We start from the raw sequence: 5,934 nt of genomic DNA on the forward strand, positions 1-5,934 counted from the left end.
TTTCATCTTGGTAAGAATACAGGTTAAGGGCATGCCTATATGCTTGCTGGGAACGATCTTTTAAGAGGGAAATTTGGTAGTATTTATCAAAATTTTAAATGAACATATCTGTGATGATTAATTTTATGTGTCAGGTTGGTTGTTCCATGGTGTCCAGATATGTGGCCAAACATTACTCTGGATATTTCTGTGAGGGTGTTTTTGGATGAGGTTAACATTTAAAACAATAGATTTTGAGTAAAGCAGGTTGCCCTCTATTACGTGGGTGAACTTCATCCAATCAGTTAAAGGCCTGAATAGAACAACAGACTGACCTCCCTTGAGCAAGAGGGAATCCCGTAGCAAATGGCTTTCAGACTTGAACTTCAACATTAGTTCTTTCCTGGATCTATAGCCTGCTGGTCTTTGGACTTGCACTGTAGATTTTGCTAGCTTCCATAATCATGTGAGCCAATTCCTCAAAATAAATCTCTCTCTCTATAAATATACATCCTATTGGTTCTGTTTCTCTGAAGAACCTTAACTAATATATACTTTGACCTCATAATTTATTTTTAAGAATCTACTCAATAATTGCATAGGGCATATGTACAAGAACATTCAATGTAATATAATTTCCATAGTGTCCAAATATCCAACAGTGGATTATCATCCTATTATTCATATTATGGGATAGCATGTGGCTAAAAAGAAGACAACAGACTGTAGATGTAGATGTTGATGTGAAAAGAGATCTAGAATACATGGCTAGGTAAGAAACACCTGTTGCAAAGCCATATGCACAATACAATTCCATTGGCATAAATATACTTGTATGAGCATCAAATAAGCCCATCTGTGGGCTTATGTAGTGTAGGAGAAGCTCTGTGAGGCCACTACCAAATTCTTAGCCATGGTTTTTCCCAGGGAGTGGGATTCGCTGAGGGAGAGCCATGGGTAGTAGGAAGGGAATTTAAACTTTTAAATGTGTTTATGTCTATATGATTTGAATTTATTAAAACAAGGATATAATCATTTTGTTAAAAATTTTGAAATCAAGGAGAGAAAAAGAAATTCAGGTTGGGCCCATTTTTTTCAGTTTAGAGCTGAGAGGTGAGCTTAGAGCTCCTCAAAAAAAAAAAAGTCAAGAGAAAAGTTCCCTTTTTAGGTGAATTGGGCACATCCCTCAGTGGGTGTGGAGGTCCTGAACAAAATGAATTTGGACCTTCTCTGGAGCAATTTCAACCCCTCAGCTGTCCAAGAATCAGAGTATCGGACGCGGTGGAGAGCAGGGTGCCTGACTCAGATCACCGAACTGAGATGCAGGTGACGTGAACGCACCTGTTTCAGCAGCATCACTAATCTACAGACACTTCCTGAGTTTCTGAAAAACACCTTCCAGTCAACCCTTGATGATCCTTGCTTTTGCAGGTAAGAGGAGAGTGTGTTGCAAGAACAGGTTGTAATGAAACTGCAGTGTGCCCTCTGCATTTGAATACGGGTGGCTCAGTTATCTGCTCTGTCATAGCTCCTTTCGGTTGAAAGGTTCTTCGAGTATCCACAAAAATGTTGTAAAGGATGAGTTGAGAGGCATTCAGGGAGATGGAGGCCGCTTGAGAAGAGTCTGTTCCAATCTCTCACTGTCCTATGCTCCCTGCCCCTCCTCTACCCTTCCCTAAATCCCTCCGGGAAAAAGTCCCTCTCACAGAGAATGACAGTCTTCACTTAGACTGACAAAAAGCTGTGAAAGGGCTTTACAAGGCTAAGGATGAGATGAGGCATTTGAGTCTCCAAAGACTTTCTTCTTTAATCTCCTGCTGCACAATGCAGGGAAGAGGCTTCTTTTTAAAAAAAAAAAAAAAAAGTGACCAACTAGAAAGCTACATGGCAAAGAATTTGAATTGAGTTTTATCTGCCTAAATTTTAACCTTCCAATAAAAGATTAGTTAAAGCTTGGCACGATGGCTCATGCCACTATAGGTGATGGCTCACCTATAGTCCTACAGTCACACCTATAATCGTAGCTACTCGGGAGGCAGGAGGATCACCTGAGCCCAGGAGTTGGAAGCTGCAGTGAGCTATGATGATGCCACTGAACTCCAGCCTGGGTGACAGAGCGAGACCAGCTAGACTCTACAATTTATGATTTTATAATAGTTGCTTTGTTTCATATCTTTCTATCTGTCTACCCATTCCTCCATCAATCCACCTTGTTTTTTTCATGTATTTTAAAATAAGTTGCAGGCATTAGTACACTTCCCCCTAATGCTTCAGCATGCACATTATTCATTAAAGTTCAATATTTGTTTATGGTTCTATTTTTTACTTTGGGAGGTAAGATTTGCATCTGATGAAATGCACAAATCTCCAGTTTCCTGTTTCATGAGATGCACCTGCGTACCCCAACCACCCATCAAGATACAGAAACTCACCATCACCCGAGAGGGTCCCCTCATGCCCCTTCCCACTTGATCCCTGTCCGCATCCCTGGTAGCTTCACTTTTCCACCATATATTAGGGGTTTTGTTTGTGGTTTTATATCTTTATTTGATGTATCTGACAATCATCGGTTAGTTCTCATCCACGTTGACTGTAGATTTTTGAAAGTGGTGACAGGTACATGGGTAACAAAAGTATAGAGCTTGTCTGGTGAGTCTTCATCCTCATCATACTCTCCTTACATTTTCTGGACAACCACACGTGTGGGACATTCATTATTCCTCTGGCCCAGACAGCTTTGTTGAGCACGGTATCAGTGTGCACATCTGAAGTCCCCACCTCCTTCATGGCAAATTTTCAGATCTCTTTGAGTGCCCGAGGGGCACACTTGTTGAAGCCCACTTTACAGATGCAGTTGTGAATGCTGTTGGTGCAGTGTCGGGTCACCACCTTGTTGATGGCAGCACTGCCCTTCTCGCCATCCTTCTTTGTGGGAGCCCTTCTGCTGGGCCCATATATTAGTTTTGCCTGTTTAGAACTTCATATAAATGGAGTCATATGATACACACTCTTCTTTCACTCAGAATAATGTTTTTGAGCTTCACCCATGCGATTTGCATGTATCAGTCGTCCGTTCCTTTTGAGTGCTGAATATATCATAATTTGTTTCTCCATTCTCCTATTGATGGACATCCGAGCTGTATCCATTTTTTGGCTATTAGGAATAAAGCCACAATGAACATTCTGGTACAAAGGGTCTTTTGTGGGAATGTTTTCATTTATCTTGGGTAAATATGGTACAATTTTGAGCTCCTGAATTTCCATAATTATGGACTAAATTGAAGATGGTATATTTTTAGAAAGTTAAAAATTTGCCTGCTATTCATAGGAAAACTTTCTGTTATAGCCAGAGAATCAAGAAAAACTATCTTGTTTAAAAAAGGCCAGCATGCTCACATACGTGCTGTGTTCCTATCACGGATCAGGCACCCGTGAGAGCAGCCCGAGTTCACAACAGCGAGACCACCTCCTCCTGATGGAAGGGCGGGACTCGTCTCCGCATCCTCAGAGCTGGGAGCAGCACCAGCACACAGCAGACATTCAATAAACACTTGCTGAGTGAATCAAATTGGGAAAGATTTGTGTGCCAGTTACTCAAGCAAGCTTGGGAGAGACATGACTTAAACACATATTTCAGGAACACCTGCCCAAACGTGCTTTGAGATCTTCCGGGCCCTGGAAAATGACTGAGATATTAGGTTCCTAATCTAACTATTCTAGAAGTTTTAAGAATTGACAGGGGAATTTGGCAGAATTTATTCAATTAAAATGTAGTATTTCCCATGTCCTAGCAATGCCATTTTTCAGTGTCTACCCTAAAGAAATTCAAGAACGCACAGGAGGCAGAGAGAGCAGTGTTAATGCCAGAATTGTTTGTAATGGTGGAGACTGAAATAGCCCAAATGCCTCTCAGTAAGAGACTGACAAAATTAACATCATCAACTTCTGCTTCATAAGGCATTTTCTTACATTCACTATACCTTTAAAATTTTGAGGTCCCCTTAGGGAAAAAAACATAAAAATAAAAACTTGTGCTTTCATTCTCAAGTAAATTCCACCAAGAACTGTGAGTACCTTTCTTATATATAAAACAAGAGATTGTGACAAATGGAACATAAATGTATGTAAAATTTGTGGGAGAAATCTTGGTTTAAAAATCATTCCGGGGCCAGACTCGGTGGCTCATACCTGCAATCCTAGCACTCTGGGAGGCCAAGGAGGGAGGATCGCTTGAGCTCAGGAGTTTGAGACCAGCCTGAGCAAGAGTGAGACCCCATCTCTACTAACAGAAAAAATTAGCCAGGCATGGTGGCGCATGCCTGTAGTCCCAGCTACTCGGGAGGCTGAGGCAGGAGGATCGCTTGAGCCCAGGAGTTTGAGGTTGCTGTGAGCGAGGCTGATGCCACGGCACTCTAGCCCAGGCAACAGAGTGAGACTCTGTGTCAAAAAATAAATTATGCTGGTTAGCTGTTCAATTACTAAAAAACCAGTTGTCCCGTGAACATATGTAATACCACTGAATCGTACACTAAAAATGGTTAAAATGGTAAATTTTACATTATATATATTTTATCACAATAAAAAACAAAATCAGTTGTCCTGCCACCTCACCTGGAGTGAGGTGAGGTGACCTGATTGGGTCACTAAGTCATGTCTGTCCCAGGAAAGGTTGTGAAAAGCACAGGCTACCTCCCACCTTTGATGAGACTCTGGGTTGCAGGCAAAGACCTCTTTCCATTGTCTCAGAAATCTTCATAGCAGCGTTCATTGTTCATAATTGTAAAAAACTAGAAAAAACCCAGACGTGCACCCACAAAGGACTGGATTAATAAATGATGGTCTGGCCACCCAACGGCATGTTAAAGAGTACTTAAAAAATCAATCAACCACAGCCACACACAACAAGGAGGAACCTAAGAGACAATTGTGTATTCAGTGGAAAAATATTGACAGAAGTTACTCCTACCCCCATCAGATCACCATCTGTCCTCCACAGCCTGGGCCGTGTCCCGAGATGCTGAATGCAACTGACTGCTGCACTGGGGCCTTCTTGTGGCTGCGTTTCAGCCAGATCCCCCAATAGGAGACGCTGGCAGGACAGCACAGAGCAAAAGAAAGAGAAGTTAGGAGTATTTCTTCCTTGCTCACTCATGCGCTGGAGCTGCGCTGGTGGCAGCTGTGATCCCCTGCACAACTGCGGCTCCTGTCGGGAGCTCCTAAGCCAGGGACCCAGTGACCCCGCTCTCAGGGCAGCTGGGAACAGGTGTGCTCCCTGGCGCCATCAGACCTAGGGTGGTCCTGGCTTTCCACGGCTGCTAGTCCCTAGGAGCTTCAATGGCACCTCGATGGTTCCCTTAACTTTGGCCACGATTGTAGTTTCTTCAATATAATCATTCATTTGAACCAGCAGAATGGGCTTTTGTTTTCTGGAGAGATCTTGGCTGACATAGTCTACATATAGCATAATCCCATTTTACACAACTCAAAACCAAAGACACTAAACAATATGCTATAAGGGAATTCTACTATCTAGGAAAACTATTTATAAAGAGCAAAGCAAGTGTCTGATACAGTTCAGGCCGGCAGGGGAGTAAAGTCCAAAGGGCAGCTTCAACAATGTGGAAAATGTTCTAATTCTTAAGTTGGACGGGCGGTTCAAAGGAGTTCATTTTAATATTGACCTTCATAAGTTACATCTCCGTCATGTATACTCTTTCATATGAATAAAATTTAAAAGTTAAATAAGTATTACGGGGTAGATCTGCTAAAACAAAATAAAAAGAAAAAAAAAATCTCACAGAGGACTGAAATGAATGTCATGACATGACATTATGCAATAAGGTACTTGGTAAAGCCCAGAGGCAGGACAAAAATCCTTTGACAAATTTCTAGGTTATTTGATTTCCAGAAATTTCCAAGTCATTGCTATTTTTTTTTTAAGTTAGGTTTATGGAG

The 5,934-nt window shown here is 41.8% G+C and overlaps 1 pseudogene; it reads right to left on the reverse strand.

Annotated features, from left to right (window-relative positions):
* Positions 1–2,542: 2,542 nt before the first annotated feature.
* LOC138385675 (large ribosomal subunit protein eL31-like) lies at positions 2,543–5,131 on the reverse strand (annotated as a pseudogene).
* Between the last annotated feature and the right edge of the window lie 803 nt (positions 5,132–5,934).

Source organism: Eulemur rufifrons, chromosome 7, assembly GCF_041146395.1.
Source record: "Eulemur rufifrons isolate Redbay chromosome 7, OSU_ERuf_1, whole genome shotgun sequence".
Classification (NCBI taxonomy): domain Eukaryota; kingdom Metazoa; phylum Chordata; class Mammalia; order Primates; family Lemuridae; genus Eulemur; species Eulemur rufifrons.